This window comes from Schistocerca piceifrons, unplaced genomic scaffold, assembly GCF_021461385.2.
Source record: "Schistocerca piceifrons isolate TAMUIC-IGC-003096 unplaced genomic scaffold, iqSchPice1.1 HiC_scaffold_716, whole genome shotgun sequence".
In the NCBI taxonomy this organism is placed as follows: Eukaryota; Metazoa; Arthropoda; class Insecta; order Orthoptera; family Acrididae; genus Schistocerca; species Schistocerca piceifrons.
The window spans coordinates 98,617-124,582 of record NW_025728966.1 but is presented as its reverse complement, the minus strand read 5'-3'; the positions used below and the strand labels follow the sequence as shown (position 1 = coordinate 124,582).

At 49.9% G+C, this 25,966-nt stretch overlaps 44 non-coding genes across 44 annotated transcripts; all 44 read left to right on the top strand.

Annotated features, from left to right (window-relative positions):
• Nucleotides 1-429: 429 nt before the first annotated feature.
• Nucleotides 430-501, top strand: Trnat-cgu. The gene has a single exon. It is a non-coding gene; the product is annotated as a tRNA-Thr (tRNA).
• A 333-nt stretch (nucleotides 502-834) lies between these two features.
• Trnan-guu lies at nucleotides 835-908 on the top strand. Its single transcript has one exon. It is a non-coding gene; the product is annotated as a tRNA-Asn (tRNA).
• Nucleotides 909-1,597: 689 nt separating this feature from the next.
• On the top strand, nucleotides 1,598-1,669 carry Trnat-cgu. Its single transcript has one exon. It is a non-coding gene; the product is annotated as a tRNA-Thr (tRNA).
• A 333-nt stretch (nucleotides 1,670-2,002) lies between these two features.
• Trnan-guu lies at nucleotides 2,003-2,076 on the top strand. Its single transcript has one exon. It is a non-coding gene; the product is annotated as a tRNA-Asn (tRNA).
• Nucleotides 2,077-2,765: 689 nt separating this feature from the next.
• Trnat-cgu lies at nucleotides 2,766-2,837 on the top strand. The gene has a single exon. It is a non-coding gene; the product is annotated as a tRNA-Thr (tRNA).
• Nucleotides 2,838-3,170: 333 nt separating this feature from the next.
• On the top strand, nucleotides 3,171-3,244 carry Trnan-guu. Its single transcript has one exon. It is a non-coding gene; the product is annotated as a tRNA-Asn (tRNA).
• A 689-nt stretch (nucleotides 3,245-3,933) lies between these two features.
• On the top strand, nucleotides 3,934-4,005 carry Trnat-cgu. The gene has a single exon. It is a non-coding gene; the product is annotated as a tRNA-Thr (tRNA).
• A 333-nt stretch (nucleotides 4,006-4,338) lies between these two features.
• On the top strand, nucleotides 4,339-4,412 carry Trnan-guu. The gene has a single exon. It is a non-coding gene; the product is annotated as a tRNA-Asn (tRNA).
• A 689-nt stretch (nucleotides 4,413-5,101) lies between these two features.
• Nucleotides 5,102-5,173, top strand: Trnat-cgu. Its single transcript has one exon. It is a non-coding gene; the product is annotated as a tRNA-Thr (tRNA).
• Nucleotides 5,174-5,506: 333 nt separating this feature from the next.
• On the top strand, nucleotides 5,507-5,580 carry Trnan-guu. Its single transcript has one exon. It is a non-coding gene; the product is annotated as a tRNA-Asn (tRNA).
• A 689-nt stretch (nucleotides 5,581-6,269) lies between these two features.
• On the top strand, nucleotides 6,270-6,341 carry Trnat-cgu. Its single transcript has one exon. It is a non-coding gene; the product is annotated as a tRNA-Thr (tRNA).
• Nucleotides 6,342-6,674: 333 nt separating this feature from the next.
• Nucleotides 6,675-6,748, top strand: Trnan-guu. The gene has a single exon. It is a non-coding gene; the product is annotated as a tRNA-Asn (tRNA).
• A 689-nt stretch (nucleotides 6,749-7,437) lies between these two features.
• Trnat-cgu lies at nucleotides 7,438-7,509 on the top strand. The gene has a single exon. It is a non-coding gene; the product is annotated as a tRNA-Thr (tRNA).
• A 333-nt stretch (nucleotides 7,510-7,842) lies between these two features.
• Trnan-guu lies at nucleotides 7,843-7,916 on the top strand. The gene has a single exon. It is a non-coding gene; the product is annotated as a tRNA-Asn (tRNA).
• Nucleotides 7,917-8,605: 689 nt separating this feature from the next.
• Nucleotides 8,606-8,677, top strand: Trnat-cgu. Its single transcript has one exon. It is a non-coding gene; the product is annotated as a tRNA-Thr (tRNA).
• A 333-nt stretch (nucleotides 8,678-9,010) lies between these two features.
• Trnan-guu lies at nucleotides 9,011-9,084 on the top strand. Its single transcript has one exon. It is a non-coding gene; the product is annotated as a tRNA-Asn (tRNA).
• A 689-nt stretch (nucleotides 9,085-9,773) lies between these two features.
• On the top strand, nucleotides 9,774-9,845 carry Trnat-cgu. Its single transcript has one exon. It is a non-coding gene; the product is annotated as a tRNA-Thr (tRNA).
• Nucleotides 9,846-10,178: 333 nt separating this feature from the next.
• Trnan-guu lies at nucleotides 10,179-10,252 on the top strand. The gene has a single exon. It is a non-coding gene; the product is annotated as a tRNA-Asn (tRNA).
• A 689-nt stretch (nucleotides 10,253-10,941) lies between these two features.
• Trnat-cgu lies at nucleotides 10,942-11,013 on the top strand. The gene has a single exon. It is a non-coding gene; the product is annotated as a tRNA-Thr (tRNA).
• Nucleotides 11,014-11,346: 333 nt separating this feature from the next.
• Trnan-guu lies at nucleotides 11,347-11,420 on the top strand. Its single transcript has one exon. It is a non-coding gene; the product is annotated as a tRNA-Asn (tRNA).
• Nucleotides 11,421-12,109: 689 nt separating this feature from the next.
• On the top strand, nucleotides 12,110-12,181 carry Trnat-cgu. The gene has a single exon. It is a non-coding gene; the product is annotated as a tRNA-Thr (tRNA).
• A 333-nt stretch (nucleotides 12,182-12,514) lies between these two features.
• Nucleotides 12,515-12,588, top strand: Trnan-guu. The gene has a single exon. It is a non-coding gene; the product is annotated as a tRNA-Asn (tRNA).
• A 689-nt stretch (nucleotides 12,589-13,277) lies between these two features.
• Trnat-cgu lies at nucleotides 13,278-13,349 on the top strand. The gene has a single exon. It is a non-coding gene; the product is annotated as a tRNA-Thr (tRNA).
• Nucleotides 13,350-13,682: 333 nt separating this feature from the next.
• On the top strand, nucleotides 13,683-13,756 carry Trnan-guu. The gene has a single exon. It is a non-coding gene; the product is annotated as a tRNA-Asn (tRNA).
• A 689-nt stretch (nucleotides 13,757-14,445) lies between these two features.
• On the top strand, nucleotides 14,446-14,517 carry Trnat-cgu. Its single transcript has one exon. It is a non-coding gene; the product is annotated as a tRNA-Thr (tRNA).
• Nucleotides 14,518-14,850: 333 nt separating this feature from the next.
• Trnan-guu lies at nucleotides 14,851-14,924 on the top strand. Its single transcript has one exon. It is a non-coding gene; the product is annotated as a tRNA-Asn (tRNA).
• A 689-nt stretch (nucleotides 14,925-15,613) lies between these two features.
• On the top strand, nucleotides 15,614-15,685 carry Trnat-cgu. Its single transcript has one exon. It is a non-coding gene; the product is annotated as a tRNA-Thr (tRNA).
• A 333-nt stretch (nucleotides 15,686-16,018) lies between these two features.
• Trnan-guu lies at nucleotides 16,019-16,092 on the top strand. Its single transcript has one exon. It is a non-coding gene; the product is annotated as a tRNA-Asn (tRNA).
• Nucleotides 16,093-16,781: 689 nt separating this feature from the next.
• Nucleotides 16,782-16,853, top strand: Trnat-cgu. Its single transcript has one exon. It is a non-coding gene; the product is annotated as a tRNA-Thr (tRNA).
• Nucleotides 16,854-17,186: 333 nt separating this feature from the next.
• On the top strand, nucleotides 17,187-17,260 carry Trnan-guu. The gene has a single exon. It is a non-coding gene; the product is annotated as a tRNA-Asn (tRNA).
• A 689-nt stretch (nucleotides 17,261-17,949) lies between these two features.
• On the top strand, nucleotides 17,950-18,021 carry Trnat-cgu. Its single transcript has one exon. It is a non-coding gene; the product is annotated as a tRNA-Thr (tRNA).
• Nucleotides 18,022-18,354: 333 nt separating this feature from the next.
• Trnan-guu lies at nucleotides 18,355-18,428 on the top strand. The gene has a single exon. It is a non-coding gene; the product is annotated as a tRNA-Asn (tRNA).
• Nucleotides 18,429-19,117: 689 nt separating this feature from the next.
• Trnat-cgu lies at nucleotides 19,118-19,189 on the top strand. Its single transcript has one exon. It is a non-coding gene; the product is annotated as a tRNA-Thr (tRNA).
• A 333-nt stretch (nucleotides 19,190-19,522) lies between these two features.
• Nucleotides 19,523-19,596, top strand: Trnan-guu. The gene has a single exon. It is a non-coding gene; the product is annotated as a tRNA-Asn (tRNA).
• Nucleotides 19,597-20,285: 689 nt separating this feature from the next.
• Trnat-cgu lies at nucleotides 20,286-20,357 on the top strand. Its single transcript has one exon. It is a non-coding gene; the product is annotated as a tRNA-Thr (tRNA).
• Nucleotides 20,358-20,690: 333 nt separating this feature from the next.
• Nucleotides 20,691-20,764, top strand: Trnan-guu. Its single transcript has one exon. It is a non-coding gene; the product is annotated as a tRNA-Asn (tRNA).
• Nucleotides 20,765-21,453: 689 nt separating this feature from the next.
• Trnat-cgu lies at nucleotides 21,454-21,525 on the top strand. The gene has a single exon. It is a non-coding gene; the product is annotated as a tRNA-Thr (tRNA).
• A 333-nt stretch (nucleotides 21,526-21,858) lies between these two features.
• On the top strand, nucleotides 21,859-21,932 carry Trnan-guu. The gene has a single exon. It is a non-coding gene; the product is annotated as a tRNA-Asn (tRNA).
• A 689-nt stretch (nucleotides 21,933-22,621) lies between these two features.
• Nucleotides 22,622-22,693, top strand: Trnat-cgu. Its single transcript has one exon. It is a non-coding gene; the product is annotated as a tRNA-Thr (tRNA).
• A 333-nt stretch (nucleotides 22,694-23,026) lies between these two features.
• Nucleotides 23,027-23,100, top strand: Trnan-guu. Its single transcript has one exon. It is a non-coding gene; the product is annotated as a tRNA-Asn (tRNA).
• Nucleotides 23,101-23,789: 689 nt separating this feature from the next.
• On the top strand, nucleotides 23,790-23,861 carry Trnat-cgu. The gene has a single exon. It is a non-coding gene; the product is annotated as a tRNA-Thr (tRNA).
• A 333-nt stretch (nucleotides 23,862-24,194) lies between these two features.
• Nucleotides 24,195-24,268, top strand: Trnan-guu. The gene has a single exon. It is a non-coding gene; the product is annotated as a tRNA-Asn (tRNA).
• Nucleotides 24,269-24,957: 689 nt separating this feature from the next.
• On the top strand, nucleotides 24,958-25,029 carry Trnat-cgu. The gene has a single exon. It is a non-coding gene; the product is annotated as a tRNA-Thr (tRNA).
• A 333-nt stretch (nucleotides 25,030-25,362) lies between these two features.
• Trnan-guu lies at nucleotides 25,363-25,436 on the top strand. The gene has a single exon. It is a non-coding gene; the product is annotated as a tRNA-Asn (tRNA).
• The last annotated feature ends 530 nt before the right edge of the window (nucleotides 25,437-25,966 follow it).

Genomic DNA, 25,966 nt, shown 5'->3' with positions numbered 1-25,966 from the left:
AGTGCCATATGACAGGGCCTGTCTCTCGATGTCGATTTGTATTTGGTGTGTCTTAAGTGTCGGTCTGCAGTAGGCCGCTGTTGGCCGAGCGACGTGCAGTCGCCTTACATGAAGCCCCATGGGCAACGCCAGTGCCACTGTGGACAACAGCGCACTGTAGCCAGAGAGAGGAGCCGAAAGGCGCATTTCGCAGTCGAGCCACGCTATCCCACAAGCTGTGCACTAGGTCAGGATTGTGCAGACCGCTAACTTTTGGTGGGCCGACGCTCGTCGTCGATCGTAAGGGCGAAACATTCAAGAGATTTGGAAAACGGCAATGTGGACACCCCCAGCAGCAGCTGTGTGCCAAATCCGATATCTGGTCGAGGGCTGCAAGATTCAGTATGATGAAGTAACAATTTGGGGATAGCTCACAAACGCTAAGCTGCCGCCTTCTTAGCTCAGTGGTAGAGCACTGGTCTCGTAAACCAAGGGTCGTGAGTTCGAACTTCACAGTAGGCATTCATTATTTAAACCTTCCTGCAAGGAGCGGAGCTATCTCGAGCAGCATCTAACACATGGCAGTACACTGAATGAAAGGGATGTTCTACAACCTATGACAAGTATTCTACTGGCCTCAGAGGTTTTCTGAATGCATAGGCAGAACATTGGTTTGTATGCATTTTGTAGTATAATGTCATGCTTGGCGATGTCATTCGTTTACGAGCCTCGCTACAGTGTGCATGCACGTTATCCATGTGAAGAGGCGTAAGCAAATGCTACCATTCTGCGAGATTCCTGCAGAAGGTATACGAATTGCGTTGATATACAGAGCACAAGGGAGCTAAAGTCAAGGCCTCCGTGGCGCAATCGGCTAGCGCGTTCGGCTGTTAACCGAAAGGTTGGTGGTTCGAGCCCACCCGGGGGCGAAATCGTTTTAACCGGCACCGAGGTGAGGACATACGTCAACTTTGTTAGAGATACACAGCTAGTGTGACAATTTGGCTGCGTTTGAGTGATGCCACAGAGCCTTATACACATTCAGCCAAGTGACACTGTAGGTAAAAACATGGCCCTACACAGACGTTCTGCTGTTTTCCTTTTTATTCGTCATGTGTGACACTGCAGTAGAGGGACGCCCGCTACAAAAGACGTATTCTTTACATTCAATTTCAGCATATACGTCGCGAGTGCCATATGACAGGGCCTGTCTCTCGATGTCGATTTGTATTTGGTGTGTCTTAAGTGTCGGTCTGCAGTAGGCCGCTGTTGGCCGAGCGACGTGCAGTCGCCTTACATGAAGCCCCATGGGCAACGCCAGTGCCACTGTGGACAACAGCGCACTGTAGCCAGAGAGAGGAGCCGAAAGGCGCATTTCGCAGTCGAGCCACGCTATCCCACAAGCTGTGCACTAGGTCAGGATTGTGCAGACCGCTAACTTTTGGTGGGCCGACGCTCGTCGTCGATCGTAAGGGCGAAACATTCAAGAGATTTGGAAAACGGCAATGTGGACACCCCCAGCAGCAGCTGTGTGCCAAATCCGATATCTGGTCGAGGGCTGCAAGATTCAGTATGATGAAGTAACAATTTGGGGATAGCTCACAAACGCTAAGCTGCCGCCTTCTTAGCTCAGTGGTAGAGCACTGGTCTCGTAAACCAAGGGTCGTGAGTTCGAACTTCACAGTAGGCATTCATTATTTAAACCTTCCTGCAAGGAGCGGAGCTATCTCGAGCAGCATCTAACACATGGCAGTACACTGAATGAAAGGGATGTTCTACAACCTATGACAAGTATTCTACTGGCCTCAGAGGTTTTCTGAATGCATAGGCAGAACATTGGTTTGTATGCATTTTGTAGTATAATGTCATGCTTGGCGATGTCATTCGTTTACGAGCCTCGCTACAGTGTGCATGCACGTTATCCATGTGAAGAGGCGTAAGCAAATGCTACCATTCTGCGAGATTCCTGCAGAAGGTATACGAATTGCGTTGATATACAGAGCACAAGGGAGCTAAAGTCAAGGCCTCCGTGGCGCAATCGGCTAGCGCGTTCGGCTGTTAACCGAAAGGTTGGTGGTTCGAGCCCACCCGGGGGCGAAATCGTTTTAACCGGCACCGAGGTGAGGACATACGTCAACTTTGTTAGAGATACACAGCTAGTGTGACAATTTGGCTGCGTTTGAGTGATGCCACAGAGCCTTATACACATTCAGCCAAGTGACACTGTAGGTAAAAACATGGCCCTACACAGACGTTCTGCTGTTTTCCTTTTTATTCGTCATGTGTGACACTGCAGTAGAGGGACGCCCGCTACAAAAGACGTATTCTTTACATTCAATTTCAGCATATACGTCGCGAGTGCCATATGACAGGGCCTGTCTCTCGATGTCGATTTGTATTTGGTGTGTCTTAAGTGTCGGTCTGCAGTAGGCCGCTGTTGGCCGAGCGACGTGCAGTCGCCTTACATGAAGCCCCATGGGCAACGCCAGTGCCACTGTGGACAACAGCGCACTGTAGCCAGAGAGAGGAGCCGAAAGGCGCATTTCGCAGTCGAGCCACGCTATCCCACAAGCTGTGCACTAGGTCAGGATTGTGCAGACCGCTAACTTTTGGTGGGCCGACGCTCGTCGTCGATCGTAAGGGCGAAACATTCAAGAGATTTGGAAAACGGCAATGTGGACACCCCCAGCAGCAGCTGTGTGCCAAATCCGATATCTGGTCGAGGGCTGCAAGATTCAGTATGATGAAGTAACAATTTGGGGATAGCTCACAAACGCTAAGCTGCCGCCTTCTTAGCTCAGTGGTAGAGCACTGGTCTCGTAAACCAGGGGTCGTGAGTTCGAACCTCACAGAAGGCATTCATTATTTAAACCTTCCTGCAAGGAGCGGAGCTATCTCGAGCAGCATCTAACACATGGCAGTACACTGAATGAAAGGGATGTTCTACAACCTATGACAAGTATTCTACTGGCCTCAGAGGTTTTCTGAATGCATAGGCAGAACATTGGTTTGTATGCATTTTGTAGTATAATGTCATGCTTGGCGATGTCATTCGTTTACGAGCCTCGCTACAGTGTGCATGCACGTTATCCATGTGAAGAGGCGTAAGCAAATGCTACCATTCTGCGAGATTCCTGCAGAAGGTATACGAATTGCGTTGATATACAGAGCACAAGGGAGCTAAAGTCAAGGCCTCCGTGGCGCAATCGGCTAGCGCGTTCGGCTGTTAACCGAAAGGTTGGTGGTTCGAGCCCACCCGGGGGCGAAATCGTTTTAACCGGCACCGAGGTGAGGACATACGTCAACTTTGTTAGAGATACACAGCTAGTGTGACAATTTGGCTGCGTTTGAGTGATGCCACAGAGCCTTATACACATTCAGCCAAGTGACACTGTAGGTAAAAACATGGCCCTACACAGACGTTCTGCTGTTTTCCTTTTTATTCGTCATGTGTGACACTGCAGTAGAGGGACGCCCGCTACAAAAGACGTATTCTTTACATTCAATTTCAGCATATACGTCGCGAGTGCCATATGACAGGGCCTGTCTCTCGATGTCGATTTGTATTTGGTGTGTCTTAAGTGTCGGTCTGCAGTAGGCCGCTGTTGGCCGAGCGACGTGCAGTCGCCTTACATGAAGCCCCATGGGCAACGCCAGTGCCACTGTGGACAACAGCGCACTGTAGCCAGAGAGAGGAGCCGAAAGGCGCATTTCGCAGTCGAGCCACGCTATCCCACAAGCTGTGCACTAGGTCAGGATTGTGCAGACCGCTAACTTTTGGTGGGCCGACGCTCGTCGTCGATCGTAAGGGCGAAACATTCAAGAGATTTGGAAAACGGCAATGTGGACACCCCCAGCAGCAGCTGTGTGCCAAATCCGATATCTGGTCGAGGGCTGCAAGATTCAGTATGATGAAGTAACAATTTGGGGATAGCTCACAAACGCTAAGCTGCCGCCTTCTTAGCTCAGTGGTAGAGCACTGGTCTCGTAAACCAGGGGTCGTGAGTTCGAACCTCACAGAAGGCATTCATTATTTAAACCTTCCTGCAAGGAGCGGAGCTATCTCGAGCAGCATCTAACACATGGCAGTACACTGAATGAAAGGGATGTTCTACAACCTATGACAAGTATTCTACTGGCCTCAGAGGTTTTCTGAATGCATAGGCAGAACATTGGTTTGTATGCATTTTGTAGTATAATGTCATGCTTGGCGATGTCATTCGTTTACGAGCCTCGCTACAGTGTGCATGCACGTTATCCATGTGAAGAGGCGTAAGCAAATGCTACCATTCTGCGAGATTCCTGCAGAAGGTATACGAATTGCGTTGATATACAGAGCACAAGGGAGCTAAAGTCAAGGCCTCCGTGGCGCAATCGGCTAGCGCGTTCGGCTGTTAACCGAAAGGTTGGTGGTTCGAGCCCACCCGGGGGCGAAATCGTTTTAACCGGCACCGAGGTGAGGACATACGTCAACTTTGTTAGAGATACACAGCTAGTGTGACAATTTGGCTGCGTTTGAGTGATGCCACAGAGCCTTATACACATTCAGCCAAGTGACACTGTAGGTAAAAACATGGCCCTACACAGACGTTCTGCTGTTTTCCTTTTTATTCGTCATGTGTGACACTGCAGTAGAGGGACGCCCGCTACAAAAGACGTATTCTTTACATTCAATTTCAGCATATACGTCGCGAGTGCCATATGACAGGGCCTGTCTCTCGATGTCGATTTGTATTTGGTGTGTCTTAAGTGTCGGTCTGCAGTAGGCCGCTGTTGGCCGAGCGACGTGCAGTCGCCTTACATGAAGCCCCATGGGCAACGCCAGTGCCACTGTGGACAACAGCGCACTGTAGCCAGAGAGAGGAGCCGAAAGGCGCATTTCGCAGTCGAGCCACGCTATCCCACAAGCTGTGCACTAGGTCAGGATTGTGCAGACCGCTAACTTTTGGTGGGCCGACGCTCGTCGTCGATCGTAAGGGCGAAACATTCAAGAGATTTGGAAAACGGCAATGTGGACACCCCCAGCAGCAGCTGTGTGCCAAATCCGATATCTGGTCGAGGGCTGCAAGATTCAGTATGATGAAGTAACAATTTGGGGATAGCTCACAAACGCTAAGCTGCCGCCTTCTTAGCTCAGTGGTAGAGCACTGGTCTCGTAAACCAAGGGTCGTGAGTTCGAACTTCACAGTAGGCATTCATTATTTAAACCTTCCTGCAAGGAGCGGAGCTATCTCGAGCAGCATCTAACACATGGCAGTACACTGAATGAAAGGGATGTTCTACAACCTATGACAAGTATTCTACTGGCCTCAGAGGTTTTCTGAATGCATAGGCAGAACATTGGTTTGTATGCATTTTGTAGTATAATGTCATGCTTGGCGATGTCATTCGTTTACGAGCCTCGCTACAGTGTGCATGCACGTTATCCATGTGAAGAGGCGTAAGCAAATGCTACCATTCTGCGAGATTCCTGCAGAAGGTATACGAATTGCGTTGATATACAGAGCACAAGGGAGCTAAAGTCAAGGCCTCCGTGGCGCAATCGGCTAGCGCGTTCGGCTGTTAACCGAAAGGTTGGTGGTTCGAGCCCACCCGGGGGCGAAATCGTTTTAACCGGCACCGAGGTGAGGACATACGTCAACTTTGTTAGAGATACACAGCTAGTGTGACAATTTGGCTGCGTTTGAGTGATGCCACAGAGCCTTATACACATTCAGCCAAGTGACACTGTAGGTAAAAACATGGCCCTACACAGACGTTCTGCTGTTTTCCTTTTTATTCGTCATGTGTGACACTGCAGTAGAGGGACGCCCGCTACAAAAGACGTATTCTTTACATTCAATTTCAGCATATACGTCGCGAGTGCCATATGACAGGGCCTGTCTCTCGATGTCGATTTGTATTTGGTGTGTCTTAAGTGTCGGTCTGCAGTAGGCCGCTGTTGGCCGAGCGACGTGCAGTCGCCTTACATGAAGCCCCATGGGCAACGCCAGTGCCACTGTGGACAACAGCGCACTGTAGCCAGAGAGAGGAGCCGAAAGGCGCATTTCGCAGTCGAGCCACGCTATCCCACAAGCTGTGCACTAGGTCAGGATTGTGCAGACCGCTAACTTTTGGTGGGCCGACGCTCGTCGTCGATCGTAAGGGCGAAACATTCAAGAGATTTGGAAAACGGCAATGTGGACACCCCCAGCAGCAGCTGTGTGCCAAATCCGATATCTGGTCGAGGGCTGCAAGATTCAGTATGATGAAGTAACAATTTGGGGATAGCTCACAAACGCTAAGCTGCCGCCTTCTTAGCTCAGTGGTAGAGCACTGGTCTCGTAAACCAAGGGTCGTGAGTTCGAACTTCACAGTAGGCATTCATTATTTAAACCTTCCTGCAAGGAGCGGAGCTATCTCGAGCAGCATCTAACACATGGCAGTACACTGAATGAAAGGGATGTTCTACAACCTATGACAAGTATTCTACTGGCCTCAGAGGTTTTCTGAATGCATAGGCAGAACATTGGTTTGTATGCATTTTGTAGTATAATGTCATGCTTGGCGATGTCATTCGTTTACGAGCCTCGCTACAGTGTGCATGCACGTTATCCATGTGAAGAGGCGTAAGCAAATGCTACCATTCTGCGAGATTCCTGCAGAAGGTATACGAATTGCGTTGATATACAGAGCACAAGGGAGCTAAAGTCAAGGCCTCCGTGGCGCAATCGGCTAGCGCGTTCGGCTGTTAACCGAAAGGTTGGTGGTTCGAGCCCACCCGGGGGCGAAATCGTTTTAACCGGCACCGAGGTGAGGACATACGTCAACTTTGTTAGAGATACACAGCTAGTGTGACAATTTGGCTGCGTTTGAGTGATGCCACAGAGCCTTATACACATTCAGCCAAGTGACACTGTAGGTAAAAACATGGCCCTACACAGACGTTCTGCTGTTTTCCTTTTTATTCGTCATGTGTGACACTGCAGTAGAGGGACGCCCGCTACAAAAGACGTATTCTTTACATTCAATTTCAGCATATACGTCGCGAGTGCCATATGACAGGGCCTGTCTCTCGATGTCGATTTGTATTTGGTGTGTCTTAAGTGTCGGTCTGCAGTAGGCCGCTGTTGGCCGAGCGACGTGCAGTCGCCTTACATGAAGCCCCATGGGCAACGCCAGTGCCACTGTGGACAACAGCGCACTGTAGCCAGAGAGAGGAGCCGAAAGGCGCATTTCGCAGTCGAGCCACGCTATCCCACAAGCTGTGCACTAGGTCAGGATTGTGCAGACCGCTAACTTTTGGTGGGCCGACGCTCGTCGTCGATCGTAAGGGCGAAACATTCAAGAGATTTGGAAAACGGCAATGTGGACACCCCCAGCAGCAGCTGTGTGCCAAATCCGATATCTGGTCGAGGGCTGCAAGATTCAGTATGATGAAGTAACAATTTGGGGATAGCTCACAAACGCTAAGCTGCCGCCTTCTTAGCTCAGTGGTAGAGCACTGGTCTCGTAAACCAAGGGTCGTGAGTTCGAACTTCACAGTAGGCATTCATTATTTAAACCTTCCTGCAAGGAGCGGAGCTATCTCGAGCAGCATCTAACACATGGCAGTACACTGAATGAAAGGGATGTTCTACAACCTATGACAAGTATTCTACTGGCCTCAGAGGTTTTCTGAATGCATAGGCAGAACATTGGTTTGTATGCATTTTGTAGTATAATGTCATGCTTGGCGATGTCATTCGTTTACGAGCCTCGCTACAGTGTGCATGCACGTTATCCATGTGAAGAGGCGTAAGCAAATGCTACCATTCTGCGAGATTCCTGCAGAAGGTATACGAATTGCGTTGATATACAGAGCACAAGGGAGCTAAAGTCAAGGCCTCCGTGGCGCAATCGGCTAGCGCGTTCGGCTGTTAACCGAAAGGTTGGTGGTTCGAGCCCACCCGGGGGCGAAATCGTTTTAACCGGCACCGAGGTGAGGACATACGTCAACTTTGTTAGAGATACACAGCTAGTGTGACAATTTGGCTGCGTTTGAGTGATGCCACAGAGCCTTATACACATTCAGCCAAGTGACACTGTAGGTAAAAACATGGCCCTACACAGACGTTCTGCTGTTTTCCTTTTTATTCGTCATGTGTGACACTGCAGTAGAGGGACGCCCGCTACAAAAGACGTATTCTTTACATTCAATTTCAGCATATACGTCGCGAGTGCCATATGACAGGGCCTGTCTCTCGATGTCGATTTGTATTTGGTGTGTCTTAAGTGTCGGTCTGCAGTAGGCCGCTGTTGGCCGAGCGACGTGCAGTCGCCTTACATGAAGCCCCATGGGCAACGCCAGTGCCACTGTGGACAACAGCGCACTGTAGCCAGAGAGAGGAGCCGAAAGGCGCATTTCGCAGTCGAGCCACGCTATCCCACAAGCTGTGCACTAGGTCAGGATTGTGCAGACCGCTAACTTTTGGTGGGCCGACGCTCGTCGTCGATCGTAAGGGCGAAACATTCAAGAGATTTGGAAAACGGCAATGTGGACACCCCCAGCAGCAGCTGTGTGCCAAATCCGATATCTGGTCGAGGGCTGCAAGATTCAGTATGATGAAGTAACAATTTGGGGATAGCTCACAAACGCTAAGCTGCCGCCTTCTTAGCTCAGTGGTAGAGCACTGGTCTCGTAAACCAAGGGTCGTGAGTTCGAACTTCACAGTAGGCATTCATTATTTAAACCTTCCTGCAAGGAGCGGAGCTATCTCGAGCAGCATCTAACACATGGCAGTACACTGAATGAAAGGGATGTTCTACAACCTATGACAAGTATTCTACTGGCCTCAGAGGTTTTCTGAATGCATAGGCAGAACATTGGTTTGTATGCATTTTGTAGTATAATGTCATGCTTGGCGATGTCATTCGTTTACGAGCCTCGCTACAGTGTGCATGCACGTTATCCATGTGAAGAGGCGTAAGCAAATGCTACCATTCTGCGAGATTCCTGCAGAAGGTATACGAATTGCGTTGATATACAGAGCACAAGGGAGCTAAAGTCAAGGCCTCCGTGGCGCAATCGGCTAGCGCGTTCGGCTGTTAACCGAAAGGTTGGTGGTTCGAGCCCACCCGGGGGCGAAATCGTTTTAACCGGCACCGAGGTGAGGACATACGTCAACTTTGTTAGAGATACACAGCTAGTGTGACAATTTGGCTGCGTTTGAGTGATGCCACAGAGCCTTATACACATTCAGCCAAGTGACACTGTAGGTAAAAACATGGCCCTACACAGACGTTCTGCTGTTTTCCTTTTTATTCGTCATGTGTGACACTGCAGTAGAGGGACGCCCGCTACAAAAGACGTATTCTTTACATTCAATTTCAGCATATACGTCGCGAGTGCCATATGACAGGGCCTGTCTCTCGATGTCGATTTGTATTTGGTGTGTCTTAAGTGTCGGTCTGCAGTAGGCCGCTGTTGGCCGAGCGACGTGCAGTCGCCTTACATGAAGCCCCATGGGCAACGCCAGTGCCACTGTGGACAACAGCGCACTGTAGCCAGAGAGAGGAGCCGAAAGGCGCATTTCGCAGTCGAGCCACGCTATCCCACAAGCTGTGCACTAGGTCAGGATTGTGCAGACCGCTAACTTTTGGTGGGCCGACGCTCGTCGTCGATCGTAAGGGCGAAACATTCAAGAGCTTTGGAAAACGGCAATGTGGACACCCCCAGCAGCAGCTGTGTGCCAAATCCGATATCTGGTCGAGGGCTGCAAGATTCAGTATGATGAAGTAACAATTTGGGGATAGCTCACAAACGCTAAGCTGCCGCCTTCTTAGCTCAGTGGTAGAGCACTGGTCTCGTAAACCAGGGGTCGTGAGTTCGAACCTCACAGAAGGCATTCATTATTTAAACCTTCCTGCAAGGAGCGGAGCTATCTCGAGCAGCATCTAACACATGGCAGTACACTGAAAGAAAGGGATGTTCTACAACCTATGACAAGTATTCTACTGGCCTCAGAGGTTTTCTGAATGCATAGGCAGAACATTGGTTTGTATGCATTTTGTAGTATAATGTCATGCTTGGCGATGTCATTCGTTTACGAGCCTCGCTACAGTGTGCATGCACGTTATCCATGTGAAGAGGCGTAAGCAAATGCTACCATTCTGCGAGATTCCTGCAGAAGGTATACGAATTGCGTTGATATACAGAGCACAAGGGAGCTAAAGTCAAGGCCTCCGTGGCGCAATCGGCTAGCGCGTTCGGCTGTTAACCGAAAGGTTGGTGGTTCGAGCCCACCCGGGGGCGAAATCGTTTTAACCGGCACCGAGGTGAGGACATACGTCAACTTTGTTAGAGATACACAGCTAGTGTGACAATTTGGCTGCGTTTGAGTGATGCCACAGAGCCTTATACACATTCAGCCAAGTGACACTGTAGGTAAAAACATGGCCCTACACAGACGTTCTGCTGTTTTCCTTTTTATTCGTCATGTGTGACACTGCAGTAGAGGGACGCCCGCTACAAAAGACGTATTCTTTACATTCAATTTCAGCATATACGTCGCGAGTGCCATATGACAGGGCCTGTCTCTCGATGTCGATTTGTATTTGGTGTGTCTTAAGTGTCGGTCTGCAGTAGGCCGCTGTTGGCCGAGCGACGTGCAGTCGCCTTACATGAAGCCCCATGGGCAACGCCAGTGCCACTGTGGACAACAGCGCACTGTAGCCAGAGAGAGGAGCCGAAAGGCGCATTTCGCAGTCGAGCCACGCTATCCCACAAGCTGTGCACTAGGTCAGGATTGTGCAGACCGCTAACTTTTGGTGGGCCGACGCTCGTCGTCGATCGTAAGGGCGAAACATTCAAGAGATTTGGAAAACGGCAATGTGGACACCCCCAGCAGCAGCTGTGTGCCAAATCCGATATCTGGTCGAGGGCTGCAAGATTCAGTATGATGAAGTAACAATTTGGGGATAGCTCACAAACGCTAAGCTGCCGCCTTCTTAGCTCAGTGGTAGAGCACTGGTCTCGTAAACCAGGGGTCGTGAGTTCGAACCTCACAGAAGGCATTCATTATTTAAACCTTCCTGCAAGGAGCGGAGCTATCTCGAGCAGCATCTAACACATGGCAGTACACTGAATGAAAGGGATGTTCTACAACCTATGACAAGTATTCTACTGGCCTCAGAGGTTTTCTGAATGCATAGGCAGAACATTGGTTTGTATGCATTTTGTAGTATAATGTCATGCTTGGCGATGTCATTCGTTTACGAGCCTCGCTACAGTGTGCATGCACGTTATCCATGTGAAGAGGCGTAAGCAAATGCTACCATTCTGCGAGATTCCTGCAGAAGGTATACGAATTGCGTTGATATACAGAGCACAAGGGAGCTAAAGTCAAGGCCTCCGTGGCGCAATCGGCTAGCGCGTTCGGCTGTTAACCGAAAGGTTGGTGGTTCGAGCCCACCCGGGGGCGAAATCGTTTTAACCGGCACCGAGGTGAGGACATACGTCAACTTTGTTAGAGATACACAGCTAGTGTGACAATTTGGCTGCGTTTGAGTGATGCCACAGAGCCTTATACACATTCAGCCAAGTGACACTGTAGGTAAAAACATGGCCCTACACAGACGTTCTGCTGTTTTCCTTTTTATTCGTCATGTGTGACACTGCAGTAGAGGGACGCCCGCTACAAAAGACGTATTCTTTACATTCAATTTCAGCATATACGTCGCGAGTGCCATATGACAGGGCCTGTCTCTCGATGTCGATTTGTATTTGGTGTGTCTTAAGTGTCGGTCTGCAGTAGGCCGCTGTTGGCCGAGCGACGTGCAGTCGCCTTACATGAAGCCCCATGGGCAACGCCAGTGCCACTGTGGACAACAGCGCACTGTAGCCAGAGAGAGGAGCCGAAAGGCGCATTTCGCAGTCGAGCCACGCTATCCCACAAGCTGTGCACTAGGTCAGGATTGTGCAGACCGCTAACTTTTGGTGGGCCGACGCTCGTCGTCGATCGTAAGGGCGAAACATTCAAGAGATTTGGAAAACGGCAATGTGGACACCCCCAGCAGCAGCTGTGTGCCAAATCCGATATCTGGTCGAGGGCTGCAAGATTCAGTATGATGAAGTAACAATTTGGGGATAGCTCACAAACGCTAAGCTGCCGCCTTCTTAGCTCAGTGGTAGAGCACTGGTCTCGTAAACCAAGGGTCGTGAGTTCGAACTTCACAGTAGGCATTCATTATTTAAACCTTCCTGCAAGGAGCGGAGCTATCTCGAGCAGCATCTAACACATGGCAGTACACTGAATGAAAGGGATGTTCTACAACCTATGACAAGTATTCTACTGGCCTCAGAGGTTTTCTGAATGCATAGGCAGAACATTGGTTTGTATGCATTTTGTAGTATAATGTCATGCTTGGCGATGTCATTCGTTTACGAGCCTCGCTACAGTGTGCATGCACGTTATCCATGTGAAGAGGCGTAAGCAAATGCTACCATTCTGCGAGATTCCTGCAGAAGGTATACGAATTGCGTTGATATACAGAGCACAAGGGAGCTAAAGTCAAGGCCTCCGTGGCGCAATCGGCTAGCGCGTTCGGCTGTTAACCGAAAGGTTGGTGGTTCGAGCCCACCCGGGGGCGAAATCGTTTTAACCGGCACCGAGGTGAGGACATACGTCAACTTTGTTAGAGATACACAGCTAGTGTGACAATTTGGCTGCGTTTGAGTGATGCCACAGAGCCTTATACACATTCAGCCAAGTGACACTGTAGGTAAAAACATGGCCCTACACAGACGTTCTGCTGTTTTCCTTTTTATTCGTCATGTGTGACACTGCAGTAGAGGGACGCCCGCTACAAAAGACGTATTCTTTACATTCAATTTCAGCATATACGTCGCGAGTGCCATATGACAGGGCCTGTCTCTCGATGTCGATTTGTATTTGGTGTGTCTTAAGTGTCGGTCTGCAGTAGGCCGCTGTTGGCCGAGCGACGTGCAGTCGCCTTACATGAAGCCCCATGGGCAACGCCAGTGCCACTGTGGACAACAGCGCACTGTAGCCAGAGAGAGGAGCCGAAAGGCGCATTTCGCAGTCGAGCCACGCTATCCCACAAGCTGTGCACTAGGTCAGGATTGTGCAGACCGCTAACTTTTGGTGGGCCGACGCTCGTCGTCGATCGTAAGGGCGAAACATTCAAGAGATTTGGAAAACGGCAATGTGGACACCCCCAGCAGCAGCTGTGTGCCAAATCCGATATCTGGTCGAGGGCTGCAAGATTCAGTATGATGAAGTAACAATTTGGGGATAGCTCACAAACGCTAAGCTGCCGCCTTCTTAGCTCAGTGGTAGAGCACTGGTCTCGTAAACCAAGGGTCGTGAGTTCGAACTTCACAGTAGGCATTCATTATTTAAACCTTCCTGCAAGGAGCGGAGCTATCTCGAGCAGCATCTAACACATGGCAGTACACTGAATGAAAGGGATGTTCTACAACCTATGACAAGTATTCTACTGGCCTCAGAGGTTTTCTGAATGCATAGGCAGAACATTGGTTTGTATGCATTTTGTAGTATAATGTCATGCTTGGCGATGTCATTCGTTTACGAGCCTCGCTACAGTGTGCATGCACGTTATCCATGTGAAGAGGCGTAAGCAAATGCTACCATTCTGCGAGATTCCTGCAGAAGGTATACGAATTGCGTTGATATACAGAGCACAAGGGAGCTAAAGTCAAGGCCTCCGTGGCGCAATCGGCTAGCGCGTTCGGCTGTTAACCGAAAGGTTGGTGGTTCGAGCCCACCCGGGGGCGAAATCGTTTTAACCGGCACCGAGGTGAGGACATACGTCAACTTTGTTAGAGATACACAGCTAGTGTGACAATTTGGCTGCGTTTGAGTGATGCCACAGAGCCTTATACACATTCAGCCAAGTGACACTGTAGGTAAAAACATGGCCCTACACAGACGTTCTGCTGTTTTCCTTTTTATTCGTCATGTGTGACACTGCAGTAGAGGGACGCCCGCTACAAAAGACGTATTCTTTACATTCAATTTCAGCATATACGTCGCGAGTGCCATATGACAGGGCCTGTCTCTCGATGTCGATTTGTATTTGGTGTGTCTTAAGTGTCGGTCTGCAGTAGGCCGCTGTTGGCCGAGCGACGTGCAGTCGCCTTACATGAAGCCCCATGGGCAACGCCAGTGCCACTGTGGACAACAGCGCACTGTAGCCAGAGAGAGGAGCCGAAAGGCGCATTTCGCAGTCGAGCCACGCTATCCCACAAGCTGTGCACTAGGTCAGGATTGTGCAGACCGCTAACTTTTGGTGGGCCGACGCTCGTCGTCGATCGTAAGGGCGAAACATTCAAGAGCTTTGGAAAACGGCAATGTGGACACCCCCAGCAGCAGCTGTGTGCCAAATCCGATATCTGGTCGAGGGCTGCAAGATTCAGTATGATGAAGTAACAATTTGGGGATAGCTCACAAACGCTAAGCTGCCGCCTTCTTAGCTCAGTGGTAGAGCACTGGTCTCGTAAACCAGGGGTCGTGAGTTCGAACCTCACAGAAGGCATTCATTATTTAAACCTTCCTGCAAGGAGCGGAGCTATCTCGAGCAGCATCTAACACATGGCAGTACACTGAAAGAAAGGGATGTTCTACAACCTATGACAAGTATTCTACTGGCCTCAGAGGTTTTCTGAATGCATAGGCAGAACATTGGTTTGTATGCATTTTGTAGTATAATGTCATGCTTGGCGATGTCATTCGTTTACGAGCCTCGCTACAGTGTGCATGCACGTTATCCATGTGAAGAGGCGTAAGCAAATGCTACCATTCTGCGAGATTCCTGCAGAAGGTATACGAATTGCGTTGATATACAGAGCACAAGGGAGCTAAAGTCAAGGCCTCCGTGGCGCAATCGGCTAGCGCGTTCGGCTGTTAACCGAAAGGTTGGTGGTTCGAGCCCACCCGGGGGCGAAATCGTTTTAACCGGCACCGAGGTGAGGACATACGTCAACTTTGTTAGAGATACACAGCTAGTGTGACAATTTGGCTGCGTTTGAGTGATGCCACAGAGCCTTATACACATTCAGCCAAGTGACACTGTAGGTAAAAACATGGCCCTACACAGACGTTCTGCTGTTTTCCTTTTTATTCGTCATGTGTGACACTGCAGTAGAGGGACGCCCGCTACAAAAGACGTATTCTTTACATTCAATTTCAGCATATACGTCGCGAGTGCCATATGACAGGGCCTGTCTCTCGATGTCGATTTGTATTTGGTGTGTCTTAAGTGTCGGTCTGCAGTAGGCCGCTGTTGGCCGAGCGACGTGCAGTCGCCTTACATGAAGCCCCATGGGCAACGCCAGTGCCACTGTGGACAACAGCGCACTGTAGCCAGAGAGAGGAGCCGAAAGGCGCATTTCGCAGTCGAGCCACGCTATCCCACAAGCTGTGCACTAGGTCAGGATTGTGCAGACCGCTAACTTTTGGTGGGCCGACGCTCGTCGTCGATCGTAAGGGCGAAACATTCAAGAGATTTGGAAAACGGCAATGTGGACACCCCCAGCAGCAGCTGTGTGCCAAATCCGATATCTGGTCGAGGGCTGCAAGATTCAGTATGATGAAGTAACAATTTGGGGATAGCTCACAAACGCTAAGCTGCCGCCTTCTTAGCTCAGTGGTAGAGCACTGGTCTCGTAAACCAGGGGTCGTGAGTTCGAACCTCACAGAAGGCATTCATTATTTAAACCTTCCTGCAAGGAGCGGAGCTATCTCGAGCAGCATCTAACACATGGCAGTACACTGAATGAAAGGGATGTTCTACAACCTATGACAAGTATTCTACTGGCCTCAGAGGTTTTCTGAATGCATAGGCAGAACATTGGTTTGTATGCATTTTGTAGTATAATGTCATGCTTGGCGATGTCATTCGTTTACGAGCCTCGCTACAGTGTGCATGCACGTTATCCATGTGAAGAGGCGTAAGCAAATGCTACCATTCTGCGAGATTCCTGCAGAAGGTATACGAATTGCGTTGATATACAGAGCACAAGGGAGCTAAAGTCAAGGCCTCCGTGGCGCAATCGGCTAGCGCGTTCGGCTGTTAACCGAAAGGTTGGTGGTTCGAGCCCACCCGGGGGCGAAATCGTTTTAACCGGCACCGAGGTGAGGACATACGTCAACTTTGTTAGAGATACACAGCTAGTGTGACAATTTGGCTGCGTTTGAGTGATGCCACAGAGCCTTATACACATTCAGCCAAGTGACACTGTAGGTAAAAACATGGCCCTACACAGACGTTCTGCTGTTTTCCTTTTTATTCGTCATGTGTGACACTGCAGTAGAGGGACGCCCGCTACAAAAGACGTATTCTTTACATTCAATTTCAGCATATACGTCGCGAGTGCCATATGACAGGGCCTGTCTCTCGATGTCGATTTGTATTTGGTGTGTCTTAAGTGTCGGTCTGCAGTAGGCCGCTGTTGGCCGAGCGACGTGCAGTCGCCTTACATGAAGCCCCATGGGCAACGCCAGTGCCACTGTGGACAACAGCGCACTGTAGCCAGAGAGAGGAGCCGAAAGGCGCATTTCGCAGTCGAGCCACGCTATCCCACAAGCTGTGCACTAGGTCAGGATTGTGCAGACCGCTAACTTTTGGTGGGCCGACGCTCGTCGTCGATCGTAAGGGCGAAACATTCAAGAGATTTGGAAAACGGCAATGTGGACACCCCCAGCAGCAGCTGTGTGCCAAATCCGATATCTGGTCGAGGGCTGCAAGATTCAGTATGATGAAGTAACAATTTGGGGATAGCTCACAAACGCTAAGCTGCCGCCTTCTTAGCTCAGTGGTAGAGCACTGGTCTCGTAAACCAGGGGTCGTGAGTTCGAACCTCACAGAAGGCATTCATTATTTAAACCTTCCTGCAAGGAGCGGAGCTATCTCGAGCAGCATCTAACACATGGCAGTACACTGAAAGAAAGGGATGTTCTACAACCTATGACAAGTATTCTACTGGCCTCAGAGGTTTTCTGAATGCATAGGCAGAACATTGGTTTGTATGCATTTTGTAGTATAATGTCATGCTTGGCGATGTCATTCGTTTACGAGCCTCGCTACAGTGTGCATGCACGTTATCCATGTGAAGAGGCGTAAGCAAATGCTACCATTCTGCGAGATTCCTGCAGAAGGTATACGAATTGCGTTGATATACAGAGCACAAGGGAGCTAAAGTCAAGGCCTCCGTGGCGCAATCGGCTAGCGCGTTCGGCTGTTAACCGAAAGGTTGGTGGTTCGAGCCCACCCGGGGGCGAAATCGTTTTAACCGGCACCGAGGTGAGGACATACGTCAACTTTGTTAGAGATACACAGCTAGTGTGACAATTTGGCTGCGTTTGAGTGATGCCACAGAGCCTTATACACATTCAGCCAAGTGACACTGTAGGTAAAAACATGGCCCTACACAGACGTTCTGCTGTTTTCCTTTTTATTCGTCATGTGTGACACTGCAGTAGAGGGACGCCCGCTACAAAAGACGTATTCTTTACATTCAATTTCAGCATATACGTCGCGAGTGCCATATGACAGGGCCTGTCTCTCGATGTCGATTTGTATTTGGTGTGTCTTAAGTGTCGGTCTGCAGTAGGCCGCTGTTGGCCGAGCGACGTGCAGTCGCCTTACATGAAGCCCCATGGGCAACGCCAGTGCCACTGTGGACAACAGCGCACTGTAGCCAGAGAGAGGAGCCGAAAGGCGCATTTCGCAGTCGAGCCACGCTATCCCACAAGCTGTGCACTAGGTCAGGATTGTGCAGACCGCTAACTTTTGGTGGGCCGACGCTCGTCGTCGATCGTAAGGGCGAAACATTCAAGAGATTTGGAAAACGGCAATGTGGACACCCCCAGCAGCAGCTGTGTGCCAAATCCGATATCTGGTCGAGGGCTGCAAGATTCAGTATGATGAAGTAACAATTTGGGGATAGCTCACAAACGCTAAGCTGCCGCCTTCTTAGCTCAGTGGTAGAGCACTGGTCTCGTAAACCAGGGGTCGTGAGTTCGAACCTCACAGAAGGCATTCATTATTTAAACCTTCCTGCAAGGAGCGGAGCTATCTCGAGCAGCATCTAACACATGGCAGTACACTGAATGAAAGGGATGTTCTACAACCTATGACAAGTATTCTACTGGCCTCAGAGGTTTTCTGAATGCATAGGCAGAACATTGGTTTGTATGCATTTTGTAGTATAATGTCATGCTTGGCGATGTCATTCGTTTACGAGCCTCGCTACAGTGTGCATGCACGTTATCCATGTGAAGAGGCGTAAGCAAATGCTACCATTCTGCGAGATTCCTGCAGAAGGTATACGAATTGCGTTGATATACAGAGCACAAGGGAGCTAAAGTCAAGGCCTCCGTGGCGCAATCGGCTAGCGCGTTCGGCTGTTAACCGAAAGGTTGGTGGTTCGAGCCCACCCGGGGGCGAAATCGTTTTAACCGGCACCGAGGTGAGGACATACGTCAACTTTGTTAGAGATACACAGCTAGTGTGACAATTTGGCTGCGTTTGAGTGATGCCACAGAGCCTTATACACATTCAGCCAAGTGACACTGTAGGTAAAAACATGGCCCTACACAGACGTTCTGCTGTTTTCCTTTTTATTCGTCATGTGTGACACTGCAGTAGAGGGACGCCCGCTACAAAAGACGTATTCTTTACATTCAATTTCAGCATATACGTCGCGAGTGCCATATGACAGGGCCTGTCTCTCGATGTCGATTTGTATTTGGTGTGTCTTAAGTGTCGGTCTGCAGTAGGCCGCTGTTGGCCGAGCGACGTGCAGTCGCCTTACATGAAGCCCCATGGGCAACGCCAGTGCCACTGTGGACAACAGCGCACTGTAGCCAGAGAGAGGAGCCGAAAGGCGCATTTCGCAGTCGAGCCACGCTATCCCACAAGCTGTGCACTAGGTCAGGATTGTGCAGACCGCTAACTTTTGGTGGGCCGACGCTCGTCGTCGATCGTAAGGGCGAAACATTCAAGAGATTTGGAAAACGGCAATGTGGACACCCCCAGCAGCAGCTGTGTGCCAAATCCGATATCTGGTCGAGGGCTGCAAGATTCAGTATGATGAAGTAACAATTTGGGGATAGCTCACAAACGCTAAGCTGCCGCCTTCTTAGCTCAGTGGTAGAGCACTGGTCTCGTAAACCAGGGGTCGTGAGTTCGAACCTCACAGAAGGCATTCATTATTTAAACCTTCCTGCAAGGAGCGGAGCTATCTCGAGCAGCATCTAACACATGGCAGTACACTGAATGAAAGGGATGTTCTACAACCTATGACAAGTATTCTACTGGCCTCAGAGGTTTTCTGAATGCATAGGCAGAACATTGGTTTGTATGCATTTTGTAGTATAATGTCATGCTTGGCGATGTCATTCGTTTACGAGCCTCGCTACAGTGTGCATGCACGTTATCCATGTGAAGAGGCGTAAGCAAATGCTACCATTCTGCGAGATTCCTGCAGAAGGTATACGAATTGCGTTGATATACAGAGCACAAGGGAGCTAAAGACAAGGCCTCCGTGGCGCAATCGGCTAGCGCGTTCGGCTGTTAACCGAAAGGTTGGTGGTTCGAGCCCACCCGGGGGCGAAATCGTTTTAACCGGCACCGAGGTGAGGACATACGTCAACTTTGTTAGAGATACACAGCTAGTGTGACAATTTGGCTGCGTTTGAGTGATGCCACAGAGCCTTATACACATTCAGCCAAGTGACACTGTAGGTAAAAACATGGCCCTACACAGACGTTCTGCTGTTTTCCTTTTTATTCGTCATGTGTGACACTGCAGTAGAGGGACGCCCGCTACAAAAGACGTATTCTTTACATTCAATTTCAGCATATACGTCGCGAGTGCCATATGACAGGGCCTGTCTCTCGATGTCGATTTGTATTTGGTGTGTCTTAAGTGTCGGTCTGCAGTAGGCCGCTGTTGGCCGAGCGACGTGCAGTCGCCTTACATGAAGCCCCATGGGCAACGCCAGTGCCACTGTGGACAACAGCGCACTGTAGCCAGAGAGAGGAGCCGAAAGGCGCATTTCGCAGTCGAGCCACGCTATCCCACAAGCTGTGCACTAGGTCAGGATTGTGCAGACCGCTAACTTTTGGTGGGCCGACGCTCGTCGTCGATCGTAAGGGCGAAACATTCAAGAGATTTGGAAAACGGCAATGTGGACACCCCCAGCAGCAGCTGTGTGCCAAATCCGATATCTGGTCGAGGGCTGCAAGATTCAGTATGATGAAGTAACAATTTGGGGATAGCTCACAAACGCTAAGCTGCCGCCTTCTTAGCTCAGTGGTAGAGCACTGGTCTCGTAAACCAGGGGTCGTGAGTTCGAACCTCACAGAAGGCATTCATTATTTAAACCTTCCTGCAAGGAGCGGAGCTATCTCGAGCAGCATCTAACACATGGCAGTACACTGAATGAAAGGGATGTTCTACAACCTATGACAAGTATTCTACTGGCCTCAGAGGTTTTCTGAATGCATAGGCAGAACATTGGTTTGTATGCATTTTGTAGTATAATGTCATGCTTGGCGATGTCATTCGTTTACGAGCCTCGCTACAGTGTGCATGCACGTTATCCATGTGAAGAGGCGTAAGCAAATGCTACCATTCTGCGAGATTCCTGCAGAAGGTATACGAATTGCGTTGATATACAGAGCACAAGGGAGCTAAAGTCAAGGCCTCCGTGGCGCAATCGGCTAGCGCGTTCGGCTGTTAACCGAAAGGTTGGTGGTTCGAGCCCACCCGGGGGCGAAATCGTTTTAACCGGCACCGAGGTGAGGACATACGTCAACTTTGTTAGAGATACACAGCTAGTGTGACAATTTGGCTGCGTTTGAGTGATGCCACAGAGCCTTATACACATTCAGCCAAGTGACACTGTAGGTAAAAACATGGCCCTACACAGACGTTCTGCTGTTTTCCTTTTTATTCGTCATGTGTGACACTGCAGTAGAGGGACGCCCGCTACAAAAGACGTATTCTTTACATTCAATTTCAGCATATACGTCGCGAGTGCCATATGACAGGGCCTGTCTCTCGATGTCGATTTGTATTTGGTGTGTCTTAAGTGTCGGTCTGCAGTAGGCCGCTGTTGGCCGAGCGACGTGCAGTCGCCTTACATGAAGCCCCATGGGCAACGCCAGTGCCACTGTGGACAACAGCGCACTGTAGCCAGAGAGAGGAGCCGAAAGGCGCATTTCGCAGTCGAGCCACGCTATCCCACAAGCTGTGCACTAGGTCAGGATTGTGCAGACCGCTAACTTTTGGTGGGCCGACGCTCGTCGTCGATCGTAAGGGCGAAACATTCAAGAGATTTGGAAAACGGCAATGTGGACACCCCCAGCAGCAGCTGTGTGCCAAATCCGATATCTGGTCGAGGGCTGCAAGATTCAGTATGATGAAGTAACAATTTGGGGATAGCTCACAAACGCTAAGCTGCCGCCTTCTTAGCTCAGTGGTAGAGCACTGGTCTCGTAAACCAGGGGTCGTGAGTTCGAACCTCACAGAAGGCATTCATTATTTAAACCTTCCTGCAAGGAGCGGAGCTATCTCGAGCAGCATCTAACACATGGCAGTACACTGAATGAAAGGGATGTTCTACAACCTATGACAAGTATTCTACTGGCCTCAGAGGTTTTCTGAATCCATAGGCAGAACATTGGTTTGTATGCATTTTGTAGTATAATGTCATGCTTGGCGATGTCATTCGTTTACGAGCCTCGCTACAGTGTGCATGCACGTTATCCATGTGAAGAGGCGTAAGCAAATGCTACCATTCTGCGAGATTCCTGCAGAAGGTATACGAATTGCGTTGATATACAGAGCACAAGGGAGCTAAAGTCAAGGCCTCCGTGGCGCAATCGGCTAGCGCGTTCGGCTGTTAACCGAAAGGTTGGTGGTTCGAGCCCACCCGGGGGCGAAATCGTTTTAACCGGCACCGAGGTGAGGACATACGTCAACTTTGTTAGAGATACACAGCTAGTGTGACAATTTGGCTGCGTTTGAGTGATGCCACAGAGCCTTATACACATTCAGCCAAGTGACACTGTAGGTAAAAACATGGCCCTACACAGACGTTCTGCTGTTTTCCTTTTTATTCGTCATGTGTGACACTGCAGTAGAGGGACGCCCGCTACAAAAGACGTATTCTTTACATTCAATTTCAGCATATACGTCGCGAGTGCCATATGACAGGGCCTGTCTCTCGATGTCGATTTGTATTTGGTGTGTCTTAAGTGTCGGTCTGCAGTAGGCCGCTGTTGGCCGAGCGACGTGCAGTCGCCTTACATGAAGCCCCATGGGCAACGCCAGTGCCACTGTGGACAACAGCGCACTGTAGCCAGAGAGAGGAGCCGAAAGGCGCATTTCGCAGTCGAGCCACGCTATCCCACAAGCTGTGCACTAGGTCAGGATTGTGCAGACCGCTAACTTTTGGTGGGCCGACGCTCGTCGTCGATCGTAAGGGCGAAACATTCAAGAGATTTGGAAAACGGCAATGTGGACACCCCCAGCAGCAGCTGTGTGCCAAATCCGATATCTGGTCGAGGGCTGCAAGATTCAGTATGATGAAGTAACAATTTGGGGATAGCTCACAAACGCTAAGCTGCCGCCTTCTTAGCTCAGTGGTAGAGCACTGGTCTCGTAAACCAGGGGTCGTGAGTTCGAACCTCACAGAAGGCATTCATTATTTAAACCTTCCTGCAAGGAGCGGAGCTATCTCGAGCAGCATCTAACACATGGCAGTACACTGAAAGAAAGGGATGTTCTACAACCTATGACAAGTATTCTACTGGCCTCAGAGGTTTTCTGAATGCATAGGCAGAACATTGGTTTGTATGCATTTTGTAGTATAATGTCATGCTTGGCGATGTCATTCGTTTACGAGCCTCGCTACAGTGTGCATGCACGTTATCCATGTGAAGAGGCGTAAGCAAATGCTACCATTCTGCGAGATTCCTGCAGAAGGTATACGAATTGCGTTGATATACAGAGCACAAGGGAGCTAAAGTCAAGGCCTCCGTGGCGCAATCGGCTAGCGCGTTCGGCTGTTAACCGAAAGGTTGGTGGTTCGAGCCCACCCGGGGGCGAAATCGTTTTAACCGGCACCGAGGTGAGGACATACGTCAACTTTGTTAGAGATACACAGCTAGTGTGACAATTTGGCTGCGTTTGAGTGATGCCACAGAGCCTTATACACATTCAGCCAAGTGACACTGTAGGTAAAAACATGGCCCTACACAGACGTTCTGCTGTTTTCCTTTTTATTCGTCATGTGTGACACTGCAGTAGAGGGACGCCCGCTACAAAAGACGTATTCTTTACATTCAATTTCAGCATATACGTCGCGAGTGCCATATGACAGGGCCTGTCTCTCGATGTCGATTTGTATTTGGTGTGTCTTAAGTGTCGGTCTGCAGTAGGCCGCTGTTGGCCGAGCGACGTGCAGTCGCCTTACATGAAGCCCCATGGGCAACGCCAGTGCCACTGTGGACAACAGCGCACTGTAGCCAGAGAGAGGAGCCGAAAGGCGCATTTCGCAGTCGAGCCACGCTATCCCACAAGCTGTGCACTAGGTCAGGATTGTGCAGACCGCTAACTTTTGGTGGGCCGACGCTCGTCGTCGATCGTAAGGGCGAAACATTCAAGAGATTTGGAAAACGGCAATGTGGACACCCCCAGCAGCAGCTGTGTGCCAAATCCGATATCTGGTCGAGGGCTGCAAGATTCAGTATGATGAAGTAACAATTTGGGGATAGCTCACAAACGCTAAGCTGCCGCCTTCTTAGCTCAGTGGTAGAGCACTGGTCTCGTAAACCAGGGGTCGTGAGTTCGAACCTCACAGAAGGCATTCATTATTTAAACCTTCCTGCAAGGAGCGGAGCTATCTCGAGCAGCATCTAACACATGGCAGTACACTGAATGAAAGGGATGTTCTACAACCTATGACAAGTATTCTACTGGCCTCAGAGGTTTTCTGAATGCATAGGCAGAACATTGGTTTGTATGCATTTTGTAGTATAATGTCATGCTTGGCGATGTCATTCGTTTACGAGCCTCGCTACAGTGTGCATGCACGTTATCCATGTGAAGAGGCGTAAGCAAATGCTACCATTCTGCGAGATTCCTGCAGAAGGTATACGAATTGCGTTGATATACAGAGCACAAGGGAGCTAAAGTCAAGGCCTCCGTGGCGCAATCGGCTAGCGCGTTCGGCTGTTAACCGAAAGGTTGGTGGTTCGAGCCCACCCGGGGGCGAAATCGTTTTAACCGGCACCGAGGTGAGGACATACGTCAACTTTGTTAGAGATACACAGCTAGTGTGACAATTTGGCTGCGTTTGAGTCATGCCACAGAGCCTTATACACATTCAGCCAAGTGACACTGTAGGTAAAAACATGGCCCTACACAGACGTTCTGCTGTTTTCCTTTTTATTCGTCATGTGTGACACTGCAGTAGAGGGACGCCCGCTACAAAAGACGTATTCTTTACATTCAATTTCAGCATATACGTCGCGAGTGCCATATGACAGGGCCTGTCTCTCGATGTCGATTTGTATTTGGTGTGTCTTAAGTGTCGGTCTGCAGTAGGCCGCTGTTGGCCGAGCGACGTGCAGTCGCCTTACATGAAGCCCCATGGGCAACGCCAGTGCCACTGTGGACAACAGCGCACTGTAGCCAGAGAGAGGAGCCGAAAGGCGCATTTCGCAGTCGAGCCACGCTATCCCACAAGCTGTGCACTAGGTCAGGATTGTGCAGACCGCTAACTTTTGGTGGGCCGACGCTCGTCGTCGATCGTAAGGGCGAAACATTCAAGAGATTTGGAAAACGGCAATGTGGACACCCCCAGCAGCAGCTGTGTGCCAAATCCGATATCTGGTCGAGGGCTGCAAGATTCAGTATGATGAAGTAACAATTTGGGGATAGCTCACAAACGCTAAGCTGCCGCCTTCTTAGCTCAGTGGTAGAGCACTGGTCTCGTAAACCAGGGGTCGTGAGTTCGAACCTCACAGAAGGCATTCATTATTTAAACCTTCCTGCAAGGAGCGGAGCTATCTCGAGCAGCATCTAACACATGGCAGTACACTGAATGAAAGGGATGTTCTACAACCTATGACAAGTATTCTACTGGCCTCAGAGGTTTTCTGAATCCATAGGCAGAACATTGGTTTGTATGCATTTTGTAGTATAATGTCATGCTTGGCGATGTCATTCGTTTACGAGCCTCGCTACAGTGTGCATGCACGTTATCCATGTGAAGAGGCGTAAGCAAATGCTACCATTCTGCGAGATTCCTGCAGAAGGTATACGAATTGCGTTGATATACAGAGCACAAGGGAGCTAAAGTCAAGGCCTCCGTGGCGCAATCGGCTAGCGCGTTCGGCTGTTAACCGAAAGGTTGGTGGTTCGAGCCCACCCGGGGGCGAAATCGTTTTAACCGGCACCGAGGTGAGGACATACGTCAACTTTGTTAGAGATACACAGCTAGTGTGACAATTTGGCTGCGTTTGAGTGATGCCACAGAGCCTTATACACATTCAGCCAAGTGACACTGTAGGTAAAAACATGGCCCTACACAGACGTTCTGCTGTTTTCCTTTTTATTCGTCATGTGTGACACTGCAGTAGAGGGACGCCCGCTACAAAAGACGTATTCTTTACATTCAATTTCAGCATATACGTCGCGAGTGCCATATGACAGGGCCTGTCTCTCGATGTCGATTTGTATTTGGTGTGTCTTAAGTGTCGGTCTGCAGTAGGCCGCTGTTGGCCGAGCGACGTGCAGTCGCCTTACATGAAGCCCCATGGGCAACGCCAGTGCCACTGTGGACAACAGCGCACTGTAGCCAGAGAGAGGAGCCGAAAGGCGCATTTCGCAGTCGAGCCACGCTATCCCACAAGCTGTGCACTAGGTCAGGATTGTGCAGACCGCTAACTTTTGGTGGGCCGACGCTCG